Source organism: Cardiocondyla obscurior, linkage group LG04 (assembly GCF_019399895.1).
Source record: "Cardiocondyla obscurior isolate alpha-2009 linkage group LG04, Cobs3.1, whole genome shotgun sequence".
In the NCBI taxonomy this organism is placed as follows: Eukaryota; Metazoa; Arthropoda; class Insecta; order Hymenoptera; family Formicidae; genus Cardiocondyla; species Cardiocondyla obscurior.
The window spans coordinates 7,998,895-8,021,342 of record NC_091867.1 but is presented as its reverse complement, the minus strand read 5'-3'; the positions used below and the strand labels follow the sequence as shown (position 1 = coordinate 8,021,342).

Sequence of the window (22,448 nt, the reverse complement as noted above, 5' to 3'; positions counted from 1 at the left end):
GCCCACGCACGTTTCTTTGGAGATACTAAAAACGTAAAATCCACGCCGTAATAACTTGACGAAAATTTATTAAATTAGAGGAATCGACGTTAACCTTGCCGGTCTCGTGCCAATTTTATCTCCCGCGAGATCTGAATACCAGCGCGATTACATCCGGGATGAGAAAGTGGACTTGGCATTTTTACGTGGCGAGCTTATTTGGTAATTAGTGTACAAAGTAAGCAGATAAAGACATTGTCGTCTGAACGTATGTACTCATTCTTTTCATTTCGTACCCACGCGTTTATGTATACACATATATGACATATTTATTCCGCTTTTATATATTGTATATATATATTTTTTTATTTTTTTTTATTTTATTGTTCATAAAGCGGCGCAACGCCTGGCGAGAGAAAAAGATTCGCGCAGAGACAAAGTGTTCTCCTGAAAAATGAATCATCAGATATCAGAAGCCGTGATACTTTTCTCTTAATAACAGCGAAAACGCAGTAAATCGTATGGTAGTTGGGTGTTACGGTACGGCGCGTTATTCTTTCACGGTAACGGGAATCGAATTGTTGGCTGCAAGTTGCGTGTCATTCTCATTCTGCTAATTCGGTCTCGTCCGCAGGAAAGCGTTTGTGTACCGTTTCCCGCAATATTGTTTCAAAGAGCGGCCATTTAGACTAATGCGGGAAGGATTACGTTCGCGTCCGCGTGTACGTCATAATCTGAGAAAACGGATGCTAAAGTTATGTCAATAGGACATAAACAGGTCAATTAGCGGACAATTTGCGGACGCATTTTATTGCTGTATATCGTAATCGCGAAAAAAGCGAACAAAATTCGGATACTTATTTCATCACAAAAGTGGCACGCATTGTTCACCACCGTGACTAAGTGGTCAATATGTAATTTGCAATAAGTGTCGATTTTCCCTCACGTCTTAAAAAAAAAAAAAAAAAAGAAAGAAAGAAAAATTAATATCTTGTCTCACGCCTCTTATATCGAGCATTAAACAAATTGCACTTTCTAAAATAAGATAAACACGTCTAAATGAACAATTTCTGTCTGGACGTCTGTCTATTTTAAACGTTGCACTTCAGACATTTAAAGAAAGTATTAGAAACCGCGGGGCTTAGTCAGTTACGGTCACCGTTCCATTCAAGCCGGGGCACGAGCACGTGCATAATGTTATTTTATTTTATTTTTATTCTTTTTAATTGCATAAATTCTAATAAGAATTCCCGGGCTGTTTTAATATCTTTTTGGGACGCAATCGATGTCGTTAGTCTTCGACTTCCTCGCCGATAAAGTTGTTTAATACAACCGGAAGTTCCACTCGGCTTCGAGTGCTGCAGCGATCTCGGCACCGGTGGCCATATGCGCGATCACAGTCACGTACACGCATGTCCGTTCTAACCCGTTCCTCAGCACGCTCGTTGCCCGCGTATCGGCTCGCGTGCACGAGTATGCCTGCATCCGTAAACTAGGCTCCTGGAATTGAAACTAGCCGCGCACACATGGCGCACATGATGCATGGGGGGCAGGATACAACGTCGTAGAATTTGATTATTCCAAGCTGTAATTTGAACGGTTCGCATCTCAGAATAATACCTACGTCATACTAGCGACCATACTAGCCAGCCATAAAATTTGCGACAGAGGCTTACACGGAAAAAACAGTAATTACCTCGACGATATGCGACAGCTACACGTTTTTATATTTTTTCTTTTTTTTTTTCTTTTAATTACATCGACCGGGAGAGAGATGATTTTTCTGATTGATCATCATTGATAACGCGACGACGGTCTCCGCAAGTATTCGAGTGGAAAATAACAACCGGAAAATATTCCATCATTAACTGGCATGCTCTTCATTCTAGACAAGCAGAAACAAAACTCGGAAAGGCAATTGTGATACGAGATAAAGAGTGTACATAATAAGATTGCGCTTATCATCGACGAGTTTTTTTGACGTTACAAGCGAATTGCGCAAAGGCGAGTACCAAGTGCAGTATTGGCGTCACTGCAAGATCATAAAGTAAAGCGTATTCATATTTTTGCTATGCAAACGTTCACTGAAAGTTATTTTCAGGAGGGGAGTGGGTCGTGAAACGACGAAGGGAGTTAGCCAAGCGTGCTGACAAGCATCCGCTTCCGCAGGATGCACGATTGTCATTCTGGCTTTTCAGGATTCGGCCACCGAGTCCGAAAACTACGAAGCGGCAGCGCGATTCTGCACGGGAAGCAGCATGTCGCGGTATCGATTGAAGGAAATTGATCCGTGCTCACTGCCGGACAGCGATGCGAATTAAAAGAAGAAAATCGGAGCAACGCGAGGGGCCGAACCGTATGTCGTTAGTCTAGTTGTTTTGTTCAAGGCTCTCGAGTCTATGAGCTGGCGCAATCGAAAAAGTTACGTGCAATAAAAATTAACGTCGTATACTTTTACGCGCGTAACATCCGCTATTATTGTATTAATCAGCATGTAATTAATTATTGAAAGCAAGTTATTGAAATGTATCTTTATATTAAAATTGCAAATTGTTAGAGGAAGATCGGAAGTGTACGCACGTGGTGCGTACGAGAGAAACTAGAACGTAAGAATATGAAATGTATTTAAAAAAAACAGTTACGTAATGCGAACCCGTGTCTTTTCGCAGAGGACATGAGCGATGCGCGCCGCGCGCAAAGAGAATCTTTATCTCGGTATCGCATTGCCCCGGTAATACACGATGCGTACATATTATCGAAGTAATTCTACACTCGAGCTATCTAATCACGTTGGTAACTGGAGCTTCACGTGAGAAAGAGAGAGAGAAAAAGAAGCCACGTAGCTATTTACGCAAATCCATATGCGCTAACTATCGCGCGCGGAAATCTTACGTCACGTGCATTCTCCTAGCACGCATCAAGCGTTCCCGGAACGTTGAGCATATATAACTTTGTAAATGATCGTGTAATTAGTTTGTAAATTGGAGTTTCCAAAGCGGCGATTAAGTGGCACTTTTTATAAAGGATTAAAAAAATAAAATTTATATATACATATAAAATTAATATTTATCCCGTGCTTAAAAGTTCGCATTCGCACATCTCTCGTCTTTTGTTATACATTATTTTTAATTATTTTAATCCCTCACACGTACGCGTATGACAATTTTACTTTTACACATACGCGCGCCTATGCCTATATTTCGTTCGCTTTATGTACAAGTCGGCAGTATCTTTTATGACATTTTATACTTATTTACGTATACGTAAACGACGCGTCTTTACGCTCTTCATGTTTTTCTTTCCTCATTAGTGCATCATGTCGCGGGTGCAATTTGAAGTTTGCATGCTCGTACATCGCGGATCTCTTACGTTATACCTACGTGAATTCTCCCTGGTAGCAGGCGCAATCCCCCATCCCTCCCCCTTTTTCCGTTTCATTCGCCGGCGGTCGAACGTTTATTCGCTTATGTGGGCTGATTGCCTTCGCGCTTGCACGCGAGAGCGGAATCCGCGGAATGACCGTCCGATTTTATTACAAGACGATCATCGGTATGTATTCCCCGTACATGGAATGTAAACGTGCGCAAAATTTCTTTCGGCCGCCTTTCGTACGCCTTCTTTTCATCGCGGGCCCGCGAGAGAGAAAGAGAGAAGCTCTCTCACTCTGTAACTTCGCCTTGCGGAGGTCGCCTAGTTGTAAAACTCGTTTCGCGGGCTACACGACGATCATGCGGTTATCTGGCCGGCGAGGGAAAGAAGGACGAGCGAAGAAAATAAAGAGGGAAGAAGAGAAAAAAAAAAAAAAAGGGGGAGGAAGGGCAGAGAAATTAACTTACTATTCTTGGAATAGTAAGTGCAATTACTGCGCCACAAAATGGATGTGACGCGAGTAGAAAAATAAATTGTCGATTAATGTTACTCGTACATTATAAGAAGCGGTTACAGTTTTTTGCGCATGCCGGGGTCTTGTGTGCATTTAAAATACCGTCGGATACAGAAATAATCGACCGGAGTAAAAATACATCGAGCGGTGCATCGATCTTTCTCCCTGCGGAGACCCCCGTCATCATCGTCAACTCACCGAGAACGCCGGAGCCGGTCCTGCAGGTGCAAGAATCTTGATTATTACACCTCCTATTCCGCAGGACTTAATGAGAATACTTCCCGCATGAGTACAATCGTATTTGCGACGATGCGCCACGTTCGCAACGGACGGCAGCTAACTATGATCGCGACTTTCCTTTACGTCTTTTGTTTCCCCTTTTGTTAAAACCATTCGCCTACCAAGCGCGCCGAACGCAAGTTTGGATTACGCGGACAAAGGAAACGCGCGGCTTACGCGAAACCTCAAGATCGATTCGCACGATAGAAAAGAAATACAAAGTGCATCCTACGCCCGAAAACGTGAAGTAATTCTCGAAACCGCAGCGATAAGGCCTAACCTCGTGATTTGTTAATCAAAAGCGATAACGATTGGAAAAAATGATTAGCAAGATAAATTGAGAGCGGTAAGCGCGAAACGTTAAATAAGCATACCAGTCAAAACATTAGTGCGCAACAATGATAAATTAAGCATATTAGTCAAAACATTGCACGCTGCGATGATAAATGATTCGTGCGCTGCCATTTCTGCACTGTTAAATTAATTATTGTAGTGAAAACTACCTTTCGGTTCGATTAGTAAAACAATTTTTATTTTTATTATTTTTACTCTTTTATTTTTTTTTCCTTTGTCGTTGATAAGAATCAAACGGATCGTACGCGTGCGGAAAGATAGGCACGAAGGTTCCTGACATGCTCTAACACTTTCACGTGTACAAATCGAGCCTGGCCGGCGTGGGTCGTGTATAATTGACGCGTTCGACCTCCCACGAACGGCAAGGCAGGCGTTGCACGTGTCTCAACGTGGGAGTCTCGCCGATTTATAATTCGAATAAATCATCCCGGGGTGGGCGTCGAGTTGTAAAAAAATCGCGACCTCTCGTCCGAGACGAGGATCAAGAGGGGGAGAAGGGAGGAAGGGCGACAGAGGTTCATCGATCCTGACGAAGCGCCGCGATCTTCGCACTTCCTGGATTGCTTTCGCCATTTATTTATTAATCGCCGATCTCTCTTTCTTTCTCTCAAATTGCCCGGCGATTTAATTGGGTGTGCAATAATGCCGCGGGTGGGTATATATTTTTTTTTCCTTCACCGCGGACGAGGGACCGGCGCGGAGGATTTCAGCCCGACGGAGAAATGTTTCATTGTGTTTAATTAATTGTACATTGCCCCGCGATGTGTTACCGAGATTACATCATCCGCGATCATTGACGGAAAGAGAGTCGTACATACGCACCGGAAACGACACCGAGACTCTAATCATGTGAGACTATTATCGTCACTTGTGGGACAATGATAAACATGACGGAACAATGCACGAGACCCGATTATTAAGACCGAGATATCATCTGGCACGACGGAGGCAATTTGTAGATGGAACCTAATTGTCCTGCACTATCTCACCATTGACATCAGGGATCTGATAAGCTGTTTCTAACTGAGAACAGGAGTGTACGGCTCCTCCTTCAGTTTTGTTACCGTCGTTTGTCGGCGTTTCTTTTAAAGAACCAACGGAAGCTTCTTTCTCTACCCTAGCAAAAAGACGCGCGTGTATTTGTTATTTAAATGCGACATCTTAAATTACCACGAAGCTACATTTTATTAATTTAGCTTCGTGCACACCAAGTGATGAACTTAATTGCGGGTTCTCTTACGCGCAGAAGAAATTTTTAATAATTTTAGATAACACGTCGGATAAGATCATTTCCTCGTGATTATTTCTTTATTTTTTATGCTCACGGCCATTGCACTTTGTGTCTAATAAATTTGAATAGATGGTACGGAAGTCATTCTTTTTCCTTATTTATCTTCACCTGTTTAATTCCTTTAAATTAATGCCAATTACATTTTCTATTTTAATTATGATTTTAACTCTGATCAAAATTGGCGAAGATACTAGATCATCAATGAGATTATCGGCCGAAGAGTACAACAGAAGAAATATGCTTTGCGGCGCGAGTCGAGAAATTGTTTTTTATCGAAATTAAAGTAAATAGTTTTAATTAAGGATCTACCGTTATGCGCGCACTCGCCGGCAATTACGAAATGGAGATTTTACCCAATTGGGTCGAAATTAACACTTTCGCGTTAGAGTGGCCGCCAATTAAACCTTAAATCGAGGAAATATTATATGCAGCACTTCCGCACCGGATGCAGAAATGAAAAATTCTGATCGGAACCGGGCCGGAGCGAATCCGACTTGTCGATTGTTCCAGGCCAACGAGGTAATAAAAACGCACCGTTATCCTTAGGCGAGTCGAGTTCGCGCTGGTACTCAATTAAACACAGCCTCGTAATTCCGTTCGGCATTAAAAGGAGGACAGCTGATACAATAGCGCGGAGTTGTCGGGCCGGCAAGGGGGCGAAGAAACCGCGTTCGGTTGCGCCGGTTCCAAAGCGCCTCGTGAGACTCACGCATCCTTTTTTTTTTATTTTCTTTTTTCTTTTTCTACCCGCAACGTTCCCGATTCCGCAAATCGTCGCCGCGATATCCAGCGGTACGTTGAGAAGAGGAAAAATCTGGAGAGAAAGCCTTATTTTTCGCAAGAGATAACGTCGAAACGCGGCGAGGTTCCGCGAACCGCGCGAGCGGCAATAATTATTGAGCCGGGTTTCCGAGCAAGCAAATCCCTTTGACGCGGAAAAGAAAGCAGCTGCGATCCTCCCGGCAAAAAGTAAGAGCGACCGGAGGTACAAAGAATGCTTTTTCACGCGCGCACATCGCGCCGCTGCGAGAGAGGAAAGAGAAAGAGAGAAGGAGACTTGCGTAATTCGTTATGCTACATTCGTCTCGCTTGTCAGACATCGACTTCCTTGGGCCATCACCATCCAGCGTGGCCGTATGCGTGCTCGGAATCATAACATTGCAAAATTACGCTGGGTGTCGCGTAAAAAGTAGAAATCGGTAGCAGCGCGGCGGACCCGCGTGTACCCTAATGAGCATGAAAACGACTTTATCCTATGAAGGAAGTTTTAATGGAGATCGTTATCTTCGTGGAACTCCCCGAGAAACTAATCTGGACGATCTCGGATCAGCTGAGCCTGCGACTCGCCGGCTTACAGTTTCGCGAAAAACCATTCGCAGCCGGTAGAAAATTAGTGTCATTATTTATGACTCACGCGTATTTTATTTCTCCCGTGTACGAGCGACGCGACGCAGATGTTAAAGGAAACGGTGCTTGATTTTAAAATATTTTTCCACCTGAACGTTAATTCTTAGTATAAACTTAAAAAAAAAAATAGTACATTAAAATTATTATATTAAATGCGAATTTGTTACGCTATTAGCTTTGTTTAATCTTTTTTTTTTGCATATGACAAACGTTTACTTTATGTTGCTCGCAATCAAACAGTCAATTCAATTGTAAGAAGCAGAACGTTCATTGCCCAGGGACAAATGAGAATTGGCGACTTAAAATTCGACCCCTAAAGCTGACTGCCCTCCTTTGCGGACCGGTCCTCGCACACGCGCTCACTCGAGCATTCGTATTATTTTTCGTCCTGTGAAGGTACACGCCTGATACACGAAACCTTATGTAAGCCAGTATGTCGCGGATCCCGGCTGATAATTCTCCAACATTACATCGGTCGCAAGAATAAAAAGATAAAGAAAAAAGAAAAAAAAGAAGATGAAAGAACAACCGGCCGCGTACGTTTGACTTGTACTAATGGCGGCACATTTTCGTTACTGATGTTTTACAATCATATTCTAGAAGCTCTCGTTACTTATGCGCCAAAGAGTCTTAATCACGTTACAAAAAGTCGCTGATGTAAGTTCTTTTCCCCGACATCTCGTTAGCGTAAAGCAAATGTGGTCTGTCCAACAGTTTTTTTTTTTTCCACCCGACGCTTTCCCCGTGCTCAAACTGAAGTGACTAACGTGCGTTCGCATTCCAAAGAAAGGAAGAAAATAGATATAACAAGGAAGGAAAGTTTAATTAAAGAGGACAATCCCAATTTAGATCGCTACTCTAAGTACCGTTGAAAACTGTACTCGCCTCACTGGGGCAACATTGTCCTCTCGGCGCGGAAAGACGTGAAAAGATTGTTACATAAAGGCGAAGTTACCGCGTGTGTCCATTATCGTATTTCGAGCGCGGAGTAACATTTTACCGGCTAGACAATTCGATAACACTGTCGTGCCAGGAGTTCATCAGCGCCCGTGGGTACCTGCACGCGAATAGAAAATTTTAAAACCCATGACTGACTCAACCGCGCGTGGCCGTTGCGAAACCGGCACACAAACGATTTCACCGTACCGTGGCAACAAAGTCCTCGGAAATTTCTTAGATGGACCTATTATCGCTAACTGCCGGAGCTATCCAGAGCAAACATCGCGCGCGAACATAATATTAATATCCGTACTCGAAATAATTACGATGTCCGGTGCGAAGTATCTCCGCATCTTTCTTTTTTTCCCGAAACCTCTACTGCGGCAAAAAAAAAAACTAAAAAAAAATAAAATTCACAATCCTTGACATTTTTCGACAGGCTTTTTCTGCGTTACATCTAATTTTATATTCAATAAGTTAAACTTCCGTGTACTTCGCCTTTCCGTGAACGTTCCCACTTATCTTCTCGCGTATCTCGCGAGATATATCGTGATAACCGGCCTCGTATATTCGTGCGCGAAAATGCGGCAATCTCATTCCAAATCGTACATCTCCATTTCAAACACAAATTCAGATTAGAAGACTTAACTTTGTTAACGATATCCGCCTCGCGGAGAAAGCGGTCTCGGATGATATACATCCATTATTTCGATCCGGTTAGATAACGACGTTTTTCTGAAATTACTCCGAATTAAATGCGGAAGTTGTTTTATTTTTCCTTGCCGGAAAGCAAAGGAAATCCGCTGCGTGCGTGCCTCTGAGGTCACGTAAAACACCGACGCGCGAACGGGCATCGGTGAGAAGCTTTAACTCGACTCGCGTGCATTTATCGACTTTTAGCACACGCCGCCCTTATCGTCGCGCATAATTTTCCAGCGCATCGTTCGCCGGCCAACCAACTCGCAATCACTAAACGCACGTGCGACGATGACCGGCGTTTTCTCTGTTCCAAATCGCGCGGCCACGAACTTTAACTCTTAATTTCGTCGTTTGCATAATGCATATACATGTGCCGCCGTTGACTGAACTATGCAAGAGTTTAAAGAGGCCAAGTCCGGTCTGAAAAAACATTACCGTACAAAAACCTCAAAAGGGTACAGAGACTAGGAGAAAATATGTGAGCTCGAGCAATTTCGCGACTTGGCTAATGAGAATTTTAATAAAAATCTCGCTACAAAAAAAAAAAAAAAAAAAAAATATACAAAAGAAATATGTAATAAAAGTAATTGTAACTCTGCCGAGAGGCGACAAGTTGAATTTATGTCTCGTCGGTAATGTACAGTCATACAAACTATTGTCTTGAAATATGTAACACGCCGCATTTGATGAAATAAATATAAATGCCTTTCTCCGCATGCAACCCTGGCCACGAATATTGCAGAAATATGCAAATCGACAAAACTATCGACATATCCAAAAGGAAAAGCGTGCACGTCGCAATTTCACCGGCGAGTGCGTAGAACGTTAATAAATTATTCGCATTATGCAAATTCACCGTTCCGCGCCTGGCGTACCTCGAGGAATGCTTTACACCGCGAAATGCAGCACCGAAGGATTCCCGTATTTCTGAAAATGACGAAGCAGACGGTGAAGCTAAGCGAGCGGTGCGAAATTTAAGATGCGTTCACATCACACGGCGATCGTGCTTGCAGATTTATAGATGCTAAAAAAAAAAAAAAAAAAAAAAAAAAACTGTCGGAGTCTTTAAAAAATTGTTCTTTAATTTTCTCTTACGCAACAAAGATAAGATCAAATTTAATAAGATTTTATAAGATTTAATAAGATTTAACACAAATATTTCTCGGCCGCGTATGATATAAGAAAAGAAAAAAAGGGGGAAGGAAGAAATTAATATTAGCGTTCAGGACAGATGATTTGCGCCGGCACGGACGAAAATCAAATCTTCCGGCGATTAGCACGCACATATGCCGGCTAATTACGCATGCAGCATCGCGTTCGAAGAGGATGCGTAACGGACGCAGCTCAGTCGGCCACCCATGTTTCTCCTCACCGCAGAAATATCGCGAGTAGACGATTAACGAGCCGTGTCGCGCGAGATCCGCCGCTGACCGCGTCCTATAACAGTATCGCAGAATCCACCGATCGGTATCAATCACACTCCAATACTTCGGGTGCAAATCGCAACGAACGCGAACTGCGTTACATATAATACGTGTCCGCGCAAAATACGTCTCTAAGCGAGCGCGTAAATTTAATTGGAAGCGCATACAACGGAGTACGGTAACGGTGCGGCGAGTTACATTCCCTAATTAGATTAATCAGAATTTATCATTAAAGGTCGAAGAAAGACAGAAATGCCGTGAGAAGCTCGTTCACGGCTGTTAATGATGGATGCGGCTTACCGACGGTTTAACGCATGACATATCACGCTGCTAATAATTTTGCAATTCTCGCAATTAAAAAGCAATAAGCCGTACGTTATCCGCGTGATTTTAATACGTCTGCGTTACACTGTGGGTTCCTCCAGATTGCCGTGAAATAAATTTAATTTAATAACACAAGAAGTTATTAATTATTATCGTGTATCCGGCCGTTCGAGCTGCAGTTATTTTTATTTTTATTATTATTTTACCGACAGACTTCCTGGTCTTTGCAACTCCACGTCTTGGAATTGTACTAAAATGTAATACGTAATGTCGGTGCTTTACCTAACACGTTAAGTTAAAAACAAATCGCACGAGATTAACGATGCCTGCCCGACTTTATAGGCTGTCGCAAACAAGGGAAAGTTATTAATAGTTGTTATAGATAAATTTAGCTTCCGAAGTTCGCGCGGACGCTTGCGCGGATGAAGGAAACGCGGCGAAACGAGTCGATCCGATTTACCGCGTGAAATCGAACGCCGAGGAACGCGAACGGGGGAGAGGAAAAAAAAAAGTGAGAGGGCTCAAAAGACACGTCGCAAGGTACGGTTCTTTGGTTCGTCGCTCGCGCAACCTTGCCGTCTTGCGCCAGGAAGGCCTAGACCGGTAATTTATTTTTGAACAGCACGAGAACGATTCGCGGCCTTGTATCGCGTACACGTCGCCTCCGGATATCTTCTGAATCGAATTCCGATCGACGACCCGGTACGCAAGATCGCAGGACCACATTTAGTATCTAGATATCCGACGTTTTTTCTCTTTCTTTTTTTACATTTATCAAAGACTATCGCGTCTATGAGTTTTATTGGGCGGAGGGAAAGTCACCAATCATCAATCGTCACTATTTTACGACTACGTAGGCTATTATGCCTCTCGTCATAAATTTTTATGTTTCTCCGAAGGATACGTAAATTAAAAAAAAAAATTTGTGAGTTTGACTTCGTATTTGATTCCCAGCAACTTTGTCCCAAATAAGTCTCGCAAATTTTTTAATATAGAGATTCTTTCGGCGAACTGTGAATATACGTGACTCGTTTTTTGCTAGCGCAATTTTATGTTAGTTAAATAGTAATTTCATACTCAAACAAATAGGTACCTTACATTTGCCTTAGGGGACCGGGATGATTTAGATATGAGCCACTAAGGCCGACCCTTATTAAATCCATATTATTAAAATATGATACGTATATATTTACACATATTTACATCTTATTAAAATTAACTGTTAAACTTACACGGAGCAAAATTTGGAAATATGTACATATACACGTATATTGCATATATTAAAAATATTGCAATTTAAGAGAGAAAGAAAGAGAGAGAAAAAAAAAAGATTTATAGCAAAGAATAAAAATGAAGGAAGTAGCGGGATACTTCGCAGCACAGAATGATCGCCAGTTATTAGAAGTTATTTATAAAATTCCATCACGCCGGCTAGGAAGCACGTAAGGTATCGATACGTTAGGCCTCAGGAATGCGTGAATTGCGTGCGGATCTAATATTAACCGCTATCTCTGCGCGAGAGCGGAAAAATTTTATCCGGGCCGAGATCGGTCAATCGCTGATCACTGTTGACACGCATTTGCGATAGATCGTCAATAGATCGCCGGCGATCGAGCCTTGATCTTGTCCGACGACAGAACCAGTTTCCGCTGAATGGCAGACTAACGCACAGCGGTGCGAAACGAGCTTCCGCGTTCAATGCAGATTAGATGCTGTAAGAACAGCCATTCTCTCGTACAATCACCTCGAAATGGACACTCGGAAGAGTGCGAAGTGCGAATAACGTGTCAAAGGAAAAGTAGAATAAATAGATGTAACAGTAAATAACCATTGAATTAAAATATAATAAAGAAGTAAGAAGACATTGAGCAAAATTAACGAAAGTAAAAAAAAAAGTGCAACTACAATCTTGCGTAAAAGGTGGTGAAGGGTTTAAAGAGCTCGAATTTTTTTTTCTTTTTTTTTCTCTCCCGAGTCGCGGAATTTATGCTCGCGGGTCAACAGTGCGCCTCGAGCTTTGAGTTTTAATTAGAAATTATTGCACGGGGCTCGCACGCAATACGCGCGCGATTAATAATCCGCGTGACGTCTCGCCTCAACGTGGCCGCATCGGGTCGGTATTATTCAATTTGGTCACAATTCACGAGTACGCCGCTATCGCTACGGGGTCGAGCTACTAATCGTAAGATCGAAAGCGTTTCGAGACACCGCCGACCTTACACGCGCGCGCGCCAGTTCACCGTTATTAACCGCGATTTATCGGCTCGCCGGCTTTTCGACTTCGCCGGTTCGCGAACGCGCATTCCGCATTTGCTGCCGGTTATCGTCGAGCGATAAATTCGCTCGTATCGCAAACACGGTGCGTCATGGCAATGCAAGTGAATTAGTACAGTGTAGCCTCGCGCTGTGCTAGGAGAAAATCTCTGGAGACTCGTTAACGCGAGAGCCCGCCGCTCGCGGAGATCGCTCAACATTCACCTGCATTCTTTAACTCTGCGAATAAAGGCACCGCGATCCACGGGGTTTACTAGTAATAAAAAGGAGATACTTTTTTATTTTTTTTTTTCTTCTCTCCGTAATTTTACCGCCGAACGAAATCAAGGACGTGCGATAGAGCGTAAAAGAGCACCACCCCGGCCCCCGTCTGGCTCTCGAAAGACTCGACGCGGCTTTTTCCCGTTGCAACTTTTCAGGAAGCGTAATGGGCTTTTTGCATATGACACGACACGGACGTAGGTGCGACTGGAGAGCAGAAATTTATTTAATATCCGCGAATTAAAATTGCGAGCAGCCTTGGACGCGCAACGACTTCCGTGATTCCTTGGAACGTGTCGTACCTATATACAAAATATTCACGCAAGAATGATTTGCTAAAAGTGCCTTGTGAAAAACAAGAAAACAGGTCGCACGACACGTCGGGCGACCGTATAGTTAACACGATGACACACATATCACGGCTGAAGCTTCGTGTCGCGAGGAGGAACTTGTCGCGGGGCCGGCCGTCGCGCCACATCGAGTTCGATGAGCGAGTTCGAAGGCATTCACGATTAAAATACTTCGCGATCGATGTACTACCGATCAGAAATGATGGAATGTTCAACGCGTTAATTCGGTACATCAACGAACACATCTAAAGCTGATTTATAGTTAAAAAAAAAAAAGAAAAAAAGACAATAAAACAAAATTTGCAATCAAGCGTGGACTTTTACGACCGAGCGATTCTATAAAGAGAGATCTGAATGTAAAAACTATCGTAATATTTTTTAATATAATCATATATCTGGCATGAAAATGTCAAGGAACACGTAAAACAATAAAAAAAAAAGACATTAAATTTACAACGTATTAATTTTAAATCTGATTTTAATTTCAAATAAGATGTGACACGGATCTTTATCTTGTAATATCTAACAGAATATTAATTAAAGGGGTATGTAGTTAAAATTTTTAGAACACACCGCAATCACGAAACAGCGAGATCAATTGCACGTTGATGTAGCGATAACTTTTCAAATAATGGTCATCCATTACATGAGAAAGTACATTTAATCGTCGCGGTTGTAGTATGTACGCGTGCAAAAAATTAATTAAATGAAATTTAACGCATGACCATATGTATGTAACTAGGAATAAAAGTGTTCAACGCTCGAAAAGCCTCTTCCACTTTCTTACTTGTCGTGCGACGACAAGAGGCTTAATTACAGCGATCTCGAGGCGCAATTTTGCAAGCGGAAATTTCTTCATCACTGTGGAAAGAAAAAAAAAAGAAAAGAAAAAAAGGAACGAAATTCCGCGTTGGACACGCGCTCAATGAGCTCGTTTTAATGAAATTAAAATTGTGCGTGTACAAGGTGAGCATAACTTTCGAATTAATGTTACAAAAACCGAACCCTTTATATGTATATTTTTAGTCCATAGACGATAAAAAGAACATGTAAATTTTTTTTATACCCAAGATGCACGTTTTTCTTTCTTTTTCAAATTATAATGTAATATAAATTTTACTAAGGTTTTAAATATCTAATTCGTATAAACATTTTTACATATAGATTAGCATGAGATAATACAAGAAATTGAACTTGATTAGCAAGGAGCTACTTTCGTCTGTGGACCACATGACGCAACGTGTCGCTCCGCGACAATCCATAAAAAGAAACATCCGCGTGAGCGAAGGGTGTAACCCGGGCAAGGACAAAGCCATCGAAAAGGATGGAAAGCGAACGCAAGACGATTTCGTCGACCCGTTCCCCGCAAGAGTTTCTCTGGTGAAATGCAAACCATTCTTACACGCAGCAGACACACTGTTGAAAGCGTGGCGGTGAAACCTCCTGAACTTCTACCAATAAACATTACCGTACATACGAACCTGTGGTCGTCACGAGAACTGCGAGAGGCTTCCCGACAGGAATATAACAGCGGTGTCAAATATTTTAACGTGTGAATCACCCAGCACGAAGAAAGCTGTGATGTTTAATCGGGGATTAAATTAAGTATCTTACATCAGATAATTCCTTTTCCCTTTTTTCTTTTTTTTTTTTTTTTAATAACTTTGTAATTAGTTATACGTTGTGGAAATATGACGAATACATATTACGCGAGTATGTAACAGATGTTACACAAATTGCATCTTTACGTACCTATTACTTTACCGCGATGTCACGATTAATACCTACTGTAATAATTTAACGTCAAAATCGCATCGTGGAAATTAAAATCATGTGTTATCACGATGATCGTGTTTAATGTCACGCAAAAAATGGGCCTTGGCCGCACGCTGTCGACACGTGAATCGTTTTCAATGTCAGGAACTCGTTTTCTGCGAGAACAATGGCCGCTGCCACGTAACAACAGCAATATTACCATCTAACCCTGTTTCACTGTAAACTGTATGGATAGATAAAACGTGCAAGAAACGCGTAATTATCTTAAATAATTTGGCGCAAACCAACGGCCACGGAAAAATCCCTTTGATCGTAATCGTGATTTCCTACTTACTGAAATAATTCCGTTCGCTCATTCGACATAAACTCGCTAATTACAAATTGGTCCACTGGTTTAATGAAACAACAAAAAGATTATCTCAAGACAGTTTCAAGGTAATTTAAAAAAACACCTATTTTATCCTTCGAATAAATAAGAAAAAAGTAAAAATAATCTAACAAGGCGATTCGCTGCTCAACTAAATACATCATCCATGTGCAAATCGCGGAAGTAAAATAATTCTGCGTAGTCTCCTTTTCAAAATTAAAGATCTCATATTTTCCGGCGTTAAAAAAAAATTAAAAAAAATAAATTAACATAATTGCATATTGCATAACCGTATTTCGTAATAAAGTTACATCGTAAGTTACTGCAACGTCGACTGCGCTACGTCGCCAAAACGCTGTAGCATCTCAGTCATTGTCTCGGCGCCTCTCTCGTCGTTATGCGTGTTTATGTAAACGAATAGATAAGTAAAGAAAAAGAAATGGAAAAAAAGTAATAATAAAATTACCGTCGAATCATTGTCGCCATATAATGAAGACGAACAAAGGTGTGCATGCTCGCGTAACTCACTTTCTAACATCAGCACCTGGACATATGCGAGTACTTAATGTTCGTGCATATTTGAACTCTCTCTTTCTTTCTCCCTTTTTAAAACGGATTTGTTCAACGCTCTCTATTAAATCATTAACTCAATTGTGTCTTCTTACTTTCCTTTACCAGCATAAAACGCTAATTTTTTTTTTTCTTTTTTTTCGGATGCTTCATCGAAGGATTACCTCCGGTTGCAATTCGCGATTATATTCATGCACGCGTGCGCAGTTGGTCGGGTTAATTATAAATGTTACACCTCACTGCATACGCTGATTGCGCTAACCACACATAATTGTGCATAATAACACCGACGTCAGTGAGCGCACTATTGTTCCAAAGGCACACATATTTTTATTTGCGCTTTTAAGAGAAATCGACATTCGAAATACTACCGGGATAAATTGATCGACGTAAACCGTGCGATTAATCTACAAATTACGAATTTATTTTACGCCTGGAAGGTGCCTTGAGTAAGGAGATATGTGCGGATATTAAAATTCATCGACGGAGATCAAAGTCCGTAATTAGAAGTCTATTTATCCTAAAAGCTGAGATAATTCGTGAGTAACTGTTTCCATAATAAGCGCAATTTTCAGGCGGGATCGTTATAATGAAAAAGACTTTCACGCTCCTTGGAATATAACGAAAGGTAGCTGACGTAAATTATTAGCTGTACCGACATCGCGTGGAGATGCGCACCGACAGTGGAATATGTAATCTTAAATATTTGCGAGAAAACACTTTTCTTATCGATCGTGCGCGGCTCGCGTTAGCTTGACACGACGAATGTGCACGAGAGACACGTTCATGGATATTTGCTGCACGTGTCTCGTGCGAGAGATGCCGCTTGAATCCTCCTCTATGTAAGTGGAGAAGACAGCTCGTGCGACGAGCAAGTAAAACGTGCAACGGATTTGAAGGGATTCGTAAGTTAGCGAGTTTAAATGTCCCGACAAGCTACTGCGCTGCCTTTTGCATAATCGATCTTTTTTACATATATATATATATATTCTTTCTCTCTCCCGCCGCGGTGCCTCAAGAAAATGAACATGTTACGCGTTTAGAGCGAGCTTTATTTGCGAAGTTTTCATGGATAAATCGTTAATGTATGATACATGCGAGAAATACTGATTTCTCGTTTGCGATAATCACAATACTTGACAATCACTAACTTCAGTATATGCTAGGCTCGTCGTTTTGCGGACAGATCGGCTTGCGAATAACCAGTAGAGGACTGTTGTAAAATTCTTGCGGATCATCCCGACCTACTCTTTGATCCCGCGTTCTTGACCCGGTCGCCTCAGGCACGTTAATGATCCGATTCCTGAGATTCAATTATCGTTAGTCCGCCAGTAGGAGTGTAATTTCGAAATACTTATTGAATTATTAATCCAGTAATTAAATTTCGTTACAAAAAATATCTTTACATTTAATTGCAGGTAAGAAATTTAAAAAGTAGCAAGCTAAAAGTGTACTTTAGTTCAAAATTAATATGTTTTATCTCTCCCTTTTCAATTGCACGGCAATGTTACTTCTTAAATTAAACAATTATTGCAAAATTATAAGCTTATCTGTATAGTTTACATGTACTGGCTCAAACGTGATCAAAGAAAAAATGAAAAAAAAAAACAAGAAGACAAGCTAATAAATATTCGCAAAGCGGGAGCGTGGTTTCCCGAGGAACCTCACATTGATATGTCGCATTGCGTGCATGTGGCGCATCGTAGAACGACGACTTTTACTTTCTAAAGCAATAAGTAAGACGCTATCGCGTAAAACTTACTCATGCGAACGCACACGCGTGCACGCACGTACGCATTCGCACGCCGGGGTAAGAGTCGCATTTAGGAGACGCCCATGAAATGGGTGACCGAACCCGATGTTATACTCGACGCGCACGTGCACCCGCCGCCCGTATGTACGTATTTTTCATCGATTAATAATACGAAATCGTACCTACCCGCGTCCTTACATCATCGAACTTGCACGCGCGCCTTTGCTTATTTTATTATCCTATTAATTTTATTACCTTTGATATAAGACGATTCCTGCGTCGTGACTCACGTCCATTTTGCGGGGAAAGGATTTTTAATGCATCGGCAGGAATTAGCAACTATTGCTCAAACGAATTAACATCGAAATTCTTACACGGTGATTTGTACGGTGATCTATTGCGGTTTGAATAAATCAGGGCTGTACGAGCACGATTTCAATTTCCCTCGGAAATGGAACCGCGTGACATCGGCAACTATTGACTAAAATTATCATCACGTCACGGTATATGAAAGCGCCGCTGCAGTCGATCGTCGGGAGGAACGACGACTAATTCCTCATTTAACTCGCGATCGAAATTTTTCGAAGTTTGTCGGCACGCCACAGTCGTTTGTACCAGTATACAGAGTGGTTCATGTTTATCGCGCCAGTTTCGCGAATTTTACGTCTGCATAAATCATATCGGTGTCCCGTCCGAGTAAATTTTCGTTCGTGAATTTGTTCAGTAATAAAAATGTGGAAAAGAAATTCTTGCAAATTAAAAAGTATTATGTGTAAAAACGTAAAACGCGAGACAATCGATACTGCGTTTATGAAAGTATGACACGTAAGAGCGGTCATGCTTTCATAATTGATAGCAAATATCAATTTGCTTAATTAATGAACGAGTTATGTAGCAAATGAAAGTTTTAACGCTTAATAAGATTCAGAAACACCCTGTACATTAACATAAGCGATCGATCACTCCGCGCTACGATGTCCCGAATCCATATTCCGTGCCAGGATGCACCTGCCTGTCTGACAAATCGGCTAAGTTATTTCGCGGCGAGGAGCAATTTAAGCTTTCCTTAGAGAACCCGCGGTGGACAAAAGGCGATACTGTGAAGAAGTTAACCGCAGTTAAAGCTCGGAAAGAGAAATTTGCTCGAAATCTTATTTATATCGCACATAGAGAAAGTGCACCTCTCTTCCCGCTTTCATACAGCTGGATCGCTTTGTCTGATATTGTCATCGTAGCGCGTTATTAATCATTATCAGATATCTGATCGTGTTTAAGCCGGGTACCGACAAGACGCAGAAGCCGGTACGTCAAAAATAATTGCCTCGCGACGTATCTATATCCCCGTTATCAAAATGCAACATAGATTGCAAAATTAAAAGCGATTTTGCACACAAGATAAAGCAAATTAATATATTTGTATTTAAACCAAGTTATTAAAAAAAAATATATTTAAAAAAAAATACCCAATAAAATATTGCTAAATTTGGATAGATCACCGAAAATTAAAAGTTCCAGTATCGATAAACGATCTGCTTGAAGATTTTTCGAGCCGATGAAGCAATGACTAGGAGAAACCGAGGAGATAGAGGTGAGATACAGGAGCTCGCGAGGAATAGAAATCCACGATATCACCGAGGATGGTTGATTTCATATTTTTATGGCAAATGTAATGTTTCAATGCGCGTTACCTCACGCAACTTTCTCAAATGAGGTGATCGATAGATACAAGCACGTTGCTCGTGTACACGCGCGTACGCGAAGCGAATGAGTCACGCTGATCGAGAGACGTAACCGCCACTCGCATATAGCACAAAGCCTGTAATCAAATAGGATCTCCATACGATCCAGTGAACAGGACGCAAAGCCGTGAAAGTGCAGTCCTACACCCTGCGTTACTCGCAGAACTCGTTGCAATTCGAATCCGCGGATGCCTTTAAAGAAATATCGCTTTAACGTAAACGTATCTCGATCGATCGGCTCGATGTGCACATGTTAATTGAAATGCTCCACGTTCCTAGATAAATATTCTTGCAATACGTTACGTAGCGTTCTTTCGAAACATGCAGGTAGAAAAAAAATTACGCGTAACCATAATAATACCTCAAATATATTTCTATGACGATTTTCTTCTAATATTAAAAAGTTACGAAAGTGTAAAAGGTACTTTTAAGTATGTATTATGTAAAAAGAAAAATAAAGAACTCTCTTCTCGAATAAATGCGTGCAATTTTTAAGTAGGGGCATCTTATTTGAAAGTTTATTCAGTCATTTGCGAGCCGATAAGGGTCAAGCTGATCAACCAGTCGAGACCGTTTCCGGCGAGTATCGTACTGTGAGTGTCGCTGACGCGTTGGTCGAATGTAAACCGACCGCAATGGCGATACCGTTACCGATTTTTAGCGCGGTTAGCACGCGAACAGGCTTGCGAATTCGAGCTGCAACGCTACGTCTATGTGCAATATAAATTCGATATCTCTGCTTTTTGCGTCGACAATTGATTTCAAAATCTGTGCCACGAGAATAAACGAGAGCTTGCGTAAAATATTAAACAATGAAGTCAAAAATTAAAAAAAAATGCAGTATCGTAAAAAATACGGTGTTTAGAAAAAGCTCCTAAATGCCGACAAAAAAAAAGAAAAAAAACAAAAAAAAAATAATTTTTTTAATTTTTCTACAAGATAATTAAAAACTGAAGTTTCCACTTAGTAATTGTAATTTTTTCGAATTGCGAAAATATAAAAGGAGAAATTAGCGATACCCTAATTGAGCGGGAAACGTTTGTTCTACCACGGCTATAATGGTGCCATGCTGCAATGTGTCTGTGAAATCCACGTCCGACACTTCTTCAATGTTCATGGAAGACGAAAAGGTATCTGCTATCTCGCTGCCAAATGATGTCGAAGTCGTCATTGTCACACTTTGCAAAGTCTCACCTGCAACGTGCGCATCGTCGAGAAAAACGACCGGAAAATAAGACGTTGCAACTGTCGCATGTGATTCTAACTGCACGCTGCGCGATTTTAAGTATTAATTACATTAATAATAAACGGAATAAAAATTTATCGCATTTTTCCATATTATTTGTGAATGTTAACTAATCTAATTTAGTATTTATAATTTATTAAATACGCCGCGTATTTCGAAAAAGATTTCGACTTAAATGAAGAAAATTTAAAAGAATATCTTATAATTTTCATACACTTCGGATAAATTTAAATTAAATTTACGGCAATCTTGAAATTTTTTTTCCCCCCTGAATATAACGTGGGCAGATACTTTATATGGCTCGTTCTATATTCATTTCGTAAATAAATCGCAAGCGCGGTTCTGAATTCCATAAGGTCTTACTCGGCTCCGTTCTCTCGACGTCGCGATCGAAGGTGCTCGCGGTGAGGACGATAGTGTTCGTACCGGAGGTCGAGGGTTCATCGCGGTCGACTTCGGAGAAATAACTGGCGAGGTCTTGGCAAGACTCGCGCGTCCTTGCAGCATCCACTGGATGATGCTCGGACCGATAATCCGAGCCATTGCTCTTCGCCGTGTCTTCTTCGTTCAGCGTGGACGCTGACGAAGTGGAAATTTAAAAAGGATATTTAAGTGCTTTTAAATGTATATTTCTTCCGGAAAAACGTGAAAAAAAAACGATAGATTTTTTTTCCATCGAATGCAATATTTACCACTGAGATTCGCGAGCTCGTTGGATTTCTCGAGAACGCGCGGACGAATTTCGCAGTGATTCGCATTCCCTACTTCGGAGTCGGTTTCCCTCTCACTCTTCGATTTCATAAATCGCTTCAAAGGGTTATGAAAGGTGGGCAGCTTCGATCTAATCTGTGCATTGTGTTCATTAGACGATGTTTCCTCTCGAACGTAAAGCATGCAAATCGCTCCTCCCCCGTGTCGCAAAGTCAATTGAATTGTTTAATTAATATATTTTGCCGCGACCGGCCTGGCCATTCAACTTTCGTTCTGTCATTGACATTTGCTGTGCCGAGCTCTCCAATTAACGCGATTGTCTGACAATATTATAACGCGCTATAACAAACGGGAAGTAAACTTTTGCACCGTTACGAGAAACTTCCGTTCGAAAAGGATCATTTCCTTTTCGTTCGAATGAGCCGCGTGTAAAGTGTGGAACACAGATACGGGAGACTCGTATTAATTATGTAATGGAGTACTACAAAAAGTTTATAACGCAGAACGCGTATGGGATATTCCACGCTTCGCGTCTCTCGCTTGTCAACCGTGAATTCTTCAAACGCAGCCCGACACTTTTCCAGATAAACTTTTACCGAGCAGACTTTATTTACTGTTTCAAAGCGTAGAGCGGGATATCTAGTACAAGTACCGTACGAGGATCGCGTGTTGAATACTAAAGTATTAGAGAAAATAAAGAATATATATATATAAGAAAAAAAAAAGGAAAGCACCGTTAACGCCTGAATTGATGCTGCAACTAACTCGATGTTACAAATCGCTTGGCGTACGACACGAAAGTTTTGATAAGAGCTCCGAAAA

At 41.4% G+C, this 22,448-nt stretch overlaps 1 protein-coding gene across 3 annotated transcripts in view; it reads right to left on the bottom strand.

Moving 5' to 3' along the window:
- Jvl (javelin-like) overlaps positions 1–22,448 on the bottom strand; it is a 50,363-nt gene that overhangs the window by 26,161 nt on the left and 1,754 nt on the right. The gene's annotated exons all lie outside the window — the stretch shown is intronic.